General features: G+C 34.2%; 1 long non-coding RNA gene across 1 annotated transcript in view; it reads right to left on the reverse strand.

Annotated features, from left to right (window-relative positions):
* The window catches only part of LOC145691761 (uncharacterized), a 47,200-nt gene extending 41,191 nt beyond the window's left edge, over nucleotides 1-6,009 (reverse strand). Inside the window, exons 1-2 of the long non-coding RNA XR_014132537.1 lie at nucleotides 5,870-6,009; nucleotides 3,349-3,498 (exon numbers count right to left, since the gene is read on the reverse strand). This is a non-coding gene — a long non-coding RNA (uncharacterized LOC145691761). The remainder of the gene's footprint in view (nucleotides 1-3,348; nucleotides 3,499-5,869) is intronic.
* Between the last annotated feature and the right edge of the window lie 1,565 nt (nucleotides 6,010-7,574).

Genomic DNA, 7,574 nt, shown 5'->3' on the forward strand with positions numbered 1-7,574 from the left:
CTCTTGCACTGTATGAGACGAGACACATTTTTCTTCGAGACCTGATATGAGAATAGACAAGATCGAGGTCTCTAATAGAAAAAAATACACTTTCCGAGATGATACATCACATTAACAATTCCATTTCGATGCAAGACAGCTTTAACTTTCGTCTCGTAGTCAACAGTACTTTAAATTAATTTATTATTATTATTATTATTATTATTATTATTATTATTATTATTATTATTATTATTATTATTAAAATATTTATGCCTTTTGACAGGATCTGGGGCTAATGAGATTTTTAGTGCTTTCTTGCTTTCTTAACTCCCAAATTTTTCTTCTATTTTTCAAATCATCAATCAGTTGTTTTCTTCTTCTTCCTATTCATCGTTTTCCTTCCATCTATCCTTCTATGACGGTATGAAAAAAACAATTTCTTTCGAATATGTGCAGTCCAATTGGCCTTTCTACGAGGATGCTGGTTAAAAGCGTCCTGTTCTCTCCTATCCGTTTTAAAACATCTTCGCTTGTTACTCTATCTGTCCATTTTATCTTCTCCATCTTCCTCCAACACCACATTTCAAAGCTCAATAAATATTTCTTCTTTAACATCCATAATGTCTATGTCTCTGAACCATACAGTCCAATACTCCATATATAGCACTTGACCAATTTCATCCTTAGTCCAATATTAAGGCTGATAGTTAAGAGTGACCTTTTCTTGTTGTATGCTTCTTTGGCTACGGCAATTCTTTAACAAATGTAAATTGAATAAAAACTGTACTATTTACACAATAAATTAATGTTTTAATGAAGGCTCTATTCAAAAGGAGGAGTAGAGGGACTTTGAAGTGGTATTACTAATTTTTTGGAGCTAGGAGGAGATTATGTTAGAAGGAAGATTTTGAGGAGGGTACTACTCGCCCATTGACGGGTTAAATAAGGCATTCCTGCAGTAGTCTATCATTAATCGCGTATGTTTAACAATTTTTTGAAGTTAAAGTGAGGGCTACATCAATTTTTAGACACCCTGTGCTACGCGCTTCTAATAATATCAAGGCTTTGAAACTCTTCCGATTAATTTTTCTTAAAATTTAAAGCGCTTATGCCTTGCGAACTAAGAGAGAACGAAAGAATAAGTGTTATTAATACGATAAAGATGAAGTTTAAAATGGTGATGAATATTTTAAACAAAGAATTAGAGAAGCTGAAAAACACAAGTAATACAGTAAAATTTGCAAAAAGGAAACAAAGTTATAAAATAAAAGTAGCTTTAAAAAAAGATTAATGCATACAAATTCCATTAAGAAGTAAGTTGTATTTGTGTTCTGGTAAATAAAGACAATTTTCTTCTTTCTCTTCTCCCACCCACTTTTCCTTTTAATTTTCCCAACTTAGTTTAAAGTTCTAATTAGGGCTATTTTTCAATTTGTTCTTTCCTTCTTTCTCTCCTTCTAATACACAAACAAACAAACGTATATATATATATATATATATATATATATATATATATATATATATATATATATATATATATATATATATATATATACAGTATATATAAATTTAGAGTCTCTAAGTCTCATTGGAAATGATTCTAATTACTCGTATAGCGAAAAACGGATGCTTAATTGGAAAATTACTTTTCTTCTGGTCTTCTTTTCCCTCTTCTTCTTCTTCTTCTTCGATGGGTGAGGGTTATTTTCTACTTTCGTTTCTCTCTCTCTCTTATGGAATCAATTTCTCGCTACCCCACCAGAGTGCACTGAAGTAGTATAAGTGTCTTTACAGTGTTTTGGTTTAACGTGAAGGACACCACACGAGAGAGGTTTCAAGTGGTAATGGAAAGTTTTCGACTCTCTCTCTCTTTGTCACACACACACACATGCCTTTTTTTCAGTTTTAGGAGAAGAGAAAGAAACATGTTTCCGTATAGTATGAAGAATATTCACTCCTTGTAATAAGAGCAACTGTGTTAAAATTTAAATGTAACATAAGTGGCATATATATTGTAAAACTTTGTCTCATATAGGATTTTGGGTAGAGCAGTTAATAAAAAGAGCGTCCGGAATCGACTCCCGCTACCAGTTTTATTATAAAACTTTTTCTTTATAAAAGTATTTTCACAAAATACTATACAAATTGATCTCTCTAGAATCAAGATGAGTTATAGGTGGTCTTTGACCGTAAGGTCGCAGACGGGATCTCCAACAGAGCCCCGAAACAGGCAAAGAGAAGTGGATTTTAAGTGCCCAAAGCTCCGAAGCAAGCAGTGAGTAGATTAGATGGCCAACAGAGCCCCGAAGCAGGCAAAGCGGCTGAGGTTGGGTTTCCCAGTCAGAGCCCCGAAGCAGGCAAAGCCAGGAGAAAGGATAGGCGTAGTTCCGAAGCAGACTAGAGGTCCTGGGGTTAAGTTACTCCTAAAGTCCCGAAGCAGACAATAGGAGGGTCACCAGAAAACTGGTGTCGAGTTGCCTTCGTCCATCCAATTTATAGGGTCTTTTTGGGTGGCGGTGGCGCTGCTGCTCCGATGTCGTCTGCTGCTCCATGGGAGGGACCAGAAGCTGTCGTCTGCATGTAATTATAGGCCCCTATGGTGGGATATCCTCTTGCTGAACCATGTGGTGGTTTGTAAACATTGATACGTGGAATTGCTTGTTTACGACATCACATAGGATATTACAATATGTTTTTTTATTAGATTTGTCTACGAGATAAGAGTTCAGTATGTCTTGTCTCGAAAAAGTATTTTGAAAGTGATGTCTCATCTCGGAAGTGTATCTGTTTCTATTGCAAGAACTTTCTGTCGTCTCGTCTCATGGGAAATCCTAATTCTTATACCTTTAGGTTCAGCTTATCCTTTTTCTGTTTTCTTAAAAAAAAAAAAAAAAAAAACACTTATGCAAAAAATATCACGTAAAAGTATTACCTCTGGCAACACTGGCAGTATGTCTGACGTCACTTGTTAGAAAAAGACAATCTCGTCGTCTTCATAAATATTTCAGACGCGTAATACATCCTTGTGTTATTTTTTTCATATACTTAATCGCATATTCTAGACTATTTATTTTCCTCAAATTTCCTATCACGGAAGTGGTTTTTGGATACTATATAAGAAGTAGAGGGTATGTCTTTATATTGAAATTACATTAATTGGCATGTATGGAAATATCTGTGTACTGAAGCTATAATTATTCAGTTTAGTAAGTATGCATTATCCTTATTCTCAGCCTTTATTTCACACTCCAGTTTCCTGTGTCTTGCTCTGCATGTACTCTTGTAAACTATCAGTGAAAGATACTAGCCACTACTGGGTTAATGGCCTTACCTAATTAATTAGAATAATTGAGTTAGAGCCCTTACCTTCGGCCAGGACACTGACAATATTTTGTCAAAACATCCTTCAAATGCATGTATACTGCAGTTTCTTAAACTCTGGTATGTGGACAAGAAGTACCCCTCAAGGTTCTGCTTTTGTTGTCCTCTTAGATTGAAGACGAGCCCCCAAGAGATCTAAAAAAAAAAAAAAAAAAAAATCAAATGAATTTGCATATCTCTCGCTGTAGCTGAGAATCTGAAACCCTTATAGGTTGAGAAATAATAGATTCAACTTAATTCCGCATTATTATATTAGCGTTTAATAAGGGAAAAATATCCAAAGATGAGATGAAAACAAAATGATATAACTTCTTCAGCTGAACAAAATGATGTCCATGAGAGGAAAATCTTAAGGATAACTTTCCAGAAAATGGAGGCAATCTATTGTCTTTGTAAATATAAAAAATATGCTGTAAGAGAACCGTGGCACTTACTGAGATTAACACGGAAACTAATCCTAATATATATACTCTCATTAAGTTCTCCATTATGATATTAGCAGGGCAGCAATACATGTAACGGCTAATGAGATTTAGCATATAATCATTAATCTATTTATTACGATACTAGCATGAGGACAATATATAATGCGGTTAATGAGATCAATCTAAAATTATTACCATTAACTCTCAAATTTTGATTTTTGTTTAATTTAAATATTGTCCAAATTTAAGACATAAATCAATCAATAGACCACATTGAGCTAAACAAGATTATATGCTTGAGAGTAAATGCCTGTGTGCAGCATTTGAGAAAATGTCAAGTGAGTTTCGTTTCACAGTGTGAAACTACGTAGACTTCCAAACTATGGGAATTAAATACTCAAAATTTAAGAAACACATCTACGGGTATACTGCTGGTTGCAACAGATTAATAAGATCAAAGATAGAACCTGTTTCTCGGACGCTGAATAAATATCAAAAAGCAATTACTTGTTATCTCTTACTGTTTTTATTCTATGATTATACAGGTTAAAACTGCAAATTGGGTCAATCAATCTGAAGTGCTACTCCTCTCGGACAGGCATGTGAATGTGTGGCGCCAACAGCATGAAGGTATGGATCCCTCGTGCATTATGCGTAGTGTACAGGCAGGCGGGGCAGCTGCTTGGTTTAGAGATGGTTCTGTTCGCATGGACTGAGACCTTTTATGTGTATGGACCACAGCGAGACATCCGTTGTGTACTTGCAGGTGTTAGAAAATCACATCCACACGAAAACGGCATTTTCCAGGCTGACAATGCACTGTGCCACCAAGATACTCTACTTACTTGACTTAAGTATCACTCCACGGGGCTGCAGCGTATGAATTAGTCCCCTCAGTCATCGTGTAATAGCACTGTTCATCACACTGTATAGCTCCTGTCTTTGGAAATAAGTAGTATTGCGCAACGGAAAACTTCTATTTGACAGGGATCGTAAGAACACGCATCTGTAGATTGTTTCATTCCGGATTCGTTGATATCGAGTGTCACACGTCGGATTGGGACTTAAAGACGACATACTGGAGCCATCATCCAGAGCGCAGCATGATACGTTATTAACAATAATCTTAATAGAAAAATTACCAGAATTTAGAATATGATTGATATTATATTATTAACAAACTAATAGTAATACAAGTAGCAGATACAAAAGGAAAAGAAAATAAAAATAATCAAAGACTTCTGATAGTTTTTCTTGGTTATCAACGTCTTCGATAGATATCTTCTATGACGAATCTCAATTTTGTATAAAATGTCATAACATGATACATAACGTCAGCAGCAGTAGTTAAAGTAAGATGGTAGATATTATTAGTAAGAGAAGCGCGATGATAAGTTTATCATTGCTGATCCAAGTGGGCTGTTAAAGTCGATAGCGAACAAAAATACGATGGTAGAACAATAATACACATCGTTGGTAAATCAATTCCTATTCTCCCTAAGTTGATAAACATGATTTTCATGAAAACACAAAATACAGTAAATATCTACTACTCATACATGATGCGATATGCCTCTGCGGTCATATCCAAGTAATTAATTCGTATTTCATATTTACTATGTACTATTTAACTTCACCTGTAATACATTTTTAAAATTCGAAGAATACATATTTGTGTTCTATTTAGATAGCCTTAAGGAAAACTGCAGAATAACTATGAAATTCCTTGATAGATATATATATTCGCTTCGATACCCATGAATCACCGCAGCACATCCAATATTTCTTGACCTGATATACATCGCAAAAATCCAGGTAAAAGAAAGATGTATTTAATGATAATCAAAAAACTTACCATCATTTCAAAATACATACTGCAATAATTATCGAAATATGGAAATTTTGTCAACTATTATTGCATATTTAGTACTGATAATTTTGACAGACTTGTCCATATGAAGATTAAATCATATCTGAAGGCTTCGGTGGTGTTGAGGGAATAGGACCCTCAAGCCTAAAACAAATTAAGCTATCATTTTGTTTGTCATATCCTTCTATTACAAAAAATACTTAATTCTTACTCAGGCAATGTTATCTGGTTCACTTCACACTGAAGATAGAATTTCTCCAATAATAGAATTCTCCTTTGTCTGCACAAATTTTATAAATTATGTTGAAGTTTGATAATTCCAAACTACAATACGTATTTAATTTATAACAGAATAATATTTTTTTCTTTTTCACTTTCCGAGAATAAGTTTCTTCAAGAGTGTTCATGGTCTATTTATAAAGATGTTTTCAAATGAACTTAAGTACAGATATATAATATGGGCACTACTGATAAAATTAATTAAACCATATAAATTTCTCAACTGTTTTACAACAAACTTTCATAACATTAAAATGAACTGCGAATTGCACATCAAGACATAGAATTAACTGTTGTAACCCACGTAGTGGAGCACTACAGCCGGCCGCTGGTTTAATTAAAATTTTAAACTTCGTTTAAAATTTTATAATTGTATACTAAAATGAACTCAGTCCATGTATGTAAACAAAAGAAATAATGAAATATCATTAACGTAGAATACCAACAAATTATTATTGTTAATTATTAGAAAATAGTTCTTCGGGTGACTTGTATTTAGTCATCAATCTGGTCCTTTCTTCCTCTGTACAATTATAGAATTTCAAATTCCGAAAATTGTGAGTTCCTATAGACTTTCCATCTAAAGTGTTTAAGACTGCACAATTTCGAAGTAGTTTGGTTATCACATACGGACCTTGTCATCGGATAGCAGATTTAGTTTTCTCGTCGATTATCCGTAGATACTACTGTATTAACAATATTACTAAGTTCTGGAGTTGGGTCTGTCATGGTTTCTACAGAATTCGTACTTTTATTCCGGACATATCGATTACTATACCCTCTACTACAGTTCCGATTCCATGTGCTACCACGTCTGTTGTTCCATGATTGATTCCACTTCATATTGTTATTGTAATTATAGTTTCTCCTATTAAGAACCAGGCGATTACATGGATTTGCATCATCTTCTGACTGCATTGCGGAATCTGTTTTCAAACGTTTTACAAAATTCACCCTCGGATTTTGCGCAAGTGACTTGGTTTTGTCATCTCGATCCCAGAATTTATTCATCGGTTGTCTATTTCCATCTTGCATATTAGTGATTCTAGTAATTAAATCATCCGAGTTCGGACTAGGAGTAGCCCGTAGTATTTTAGCGTCTTGGGCCGGAATCGCATTCAGGATAATTTCCATCAACTCCGCTTCGTCCGGCTCTTCTACAATATTTCTATAGTTGTTAACAATCATCCAAACAAAATCAACGATATTACCATTTTTCGTACTGTCATATCGCATATACTGTAACTGACGCTTCTGAGCTCTTTCCAAACTTTGATTTAGATATTTCTTTCTGAAAAGGTGTACAAAATCATCAAAAGTTTTTATTTCCGATTTCACATTCTTAAACCATGCAATTGCGTTCTTTGTTAAACAACGCTGAGCCACTACAAGTTTTTCTTTGTCCGTTAGAGAGAATAATTCTATAGTCTGTAATAATTCATCTAGGAAATTTTTGGCATAGCCGTTATTATTATTCTGGCCATTAAACCTCGGGAAATCCCGTAAATCTCTGAAACTAATATTACTAGGCATTCTGTTCGCACTTTCTATCGTTTGCCTGTCTGATCGTTCGGTATTTTGTATATTCCTTATATTTAGTTGTTTATGCTCCGAGTTTTCGGCTGATGTTAAATTTA

Source organism: Thermobia domestica, chromosome 8 (genome assembly GCF_964235325.1).
Source record: "Thermobia domestica chromosome 8, izTheDome1.hap1.1, whole genome shotgun sequence".
Classification (NCBI taxonomy): domain Eukaryota; kingdom Metazoa; phylum Arthropoda; class Insecta; order Zygentoma; family Lepismatidae; genus Thermobia; species Thermobia domestica.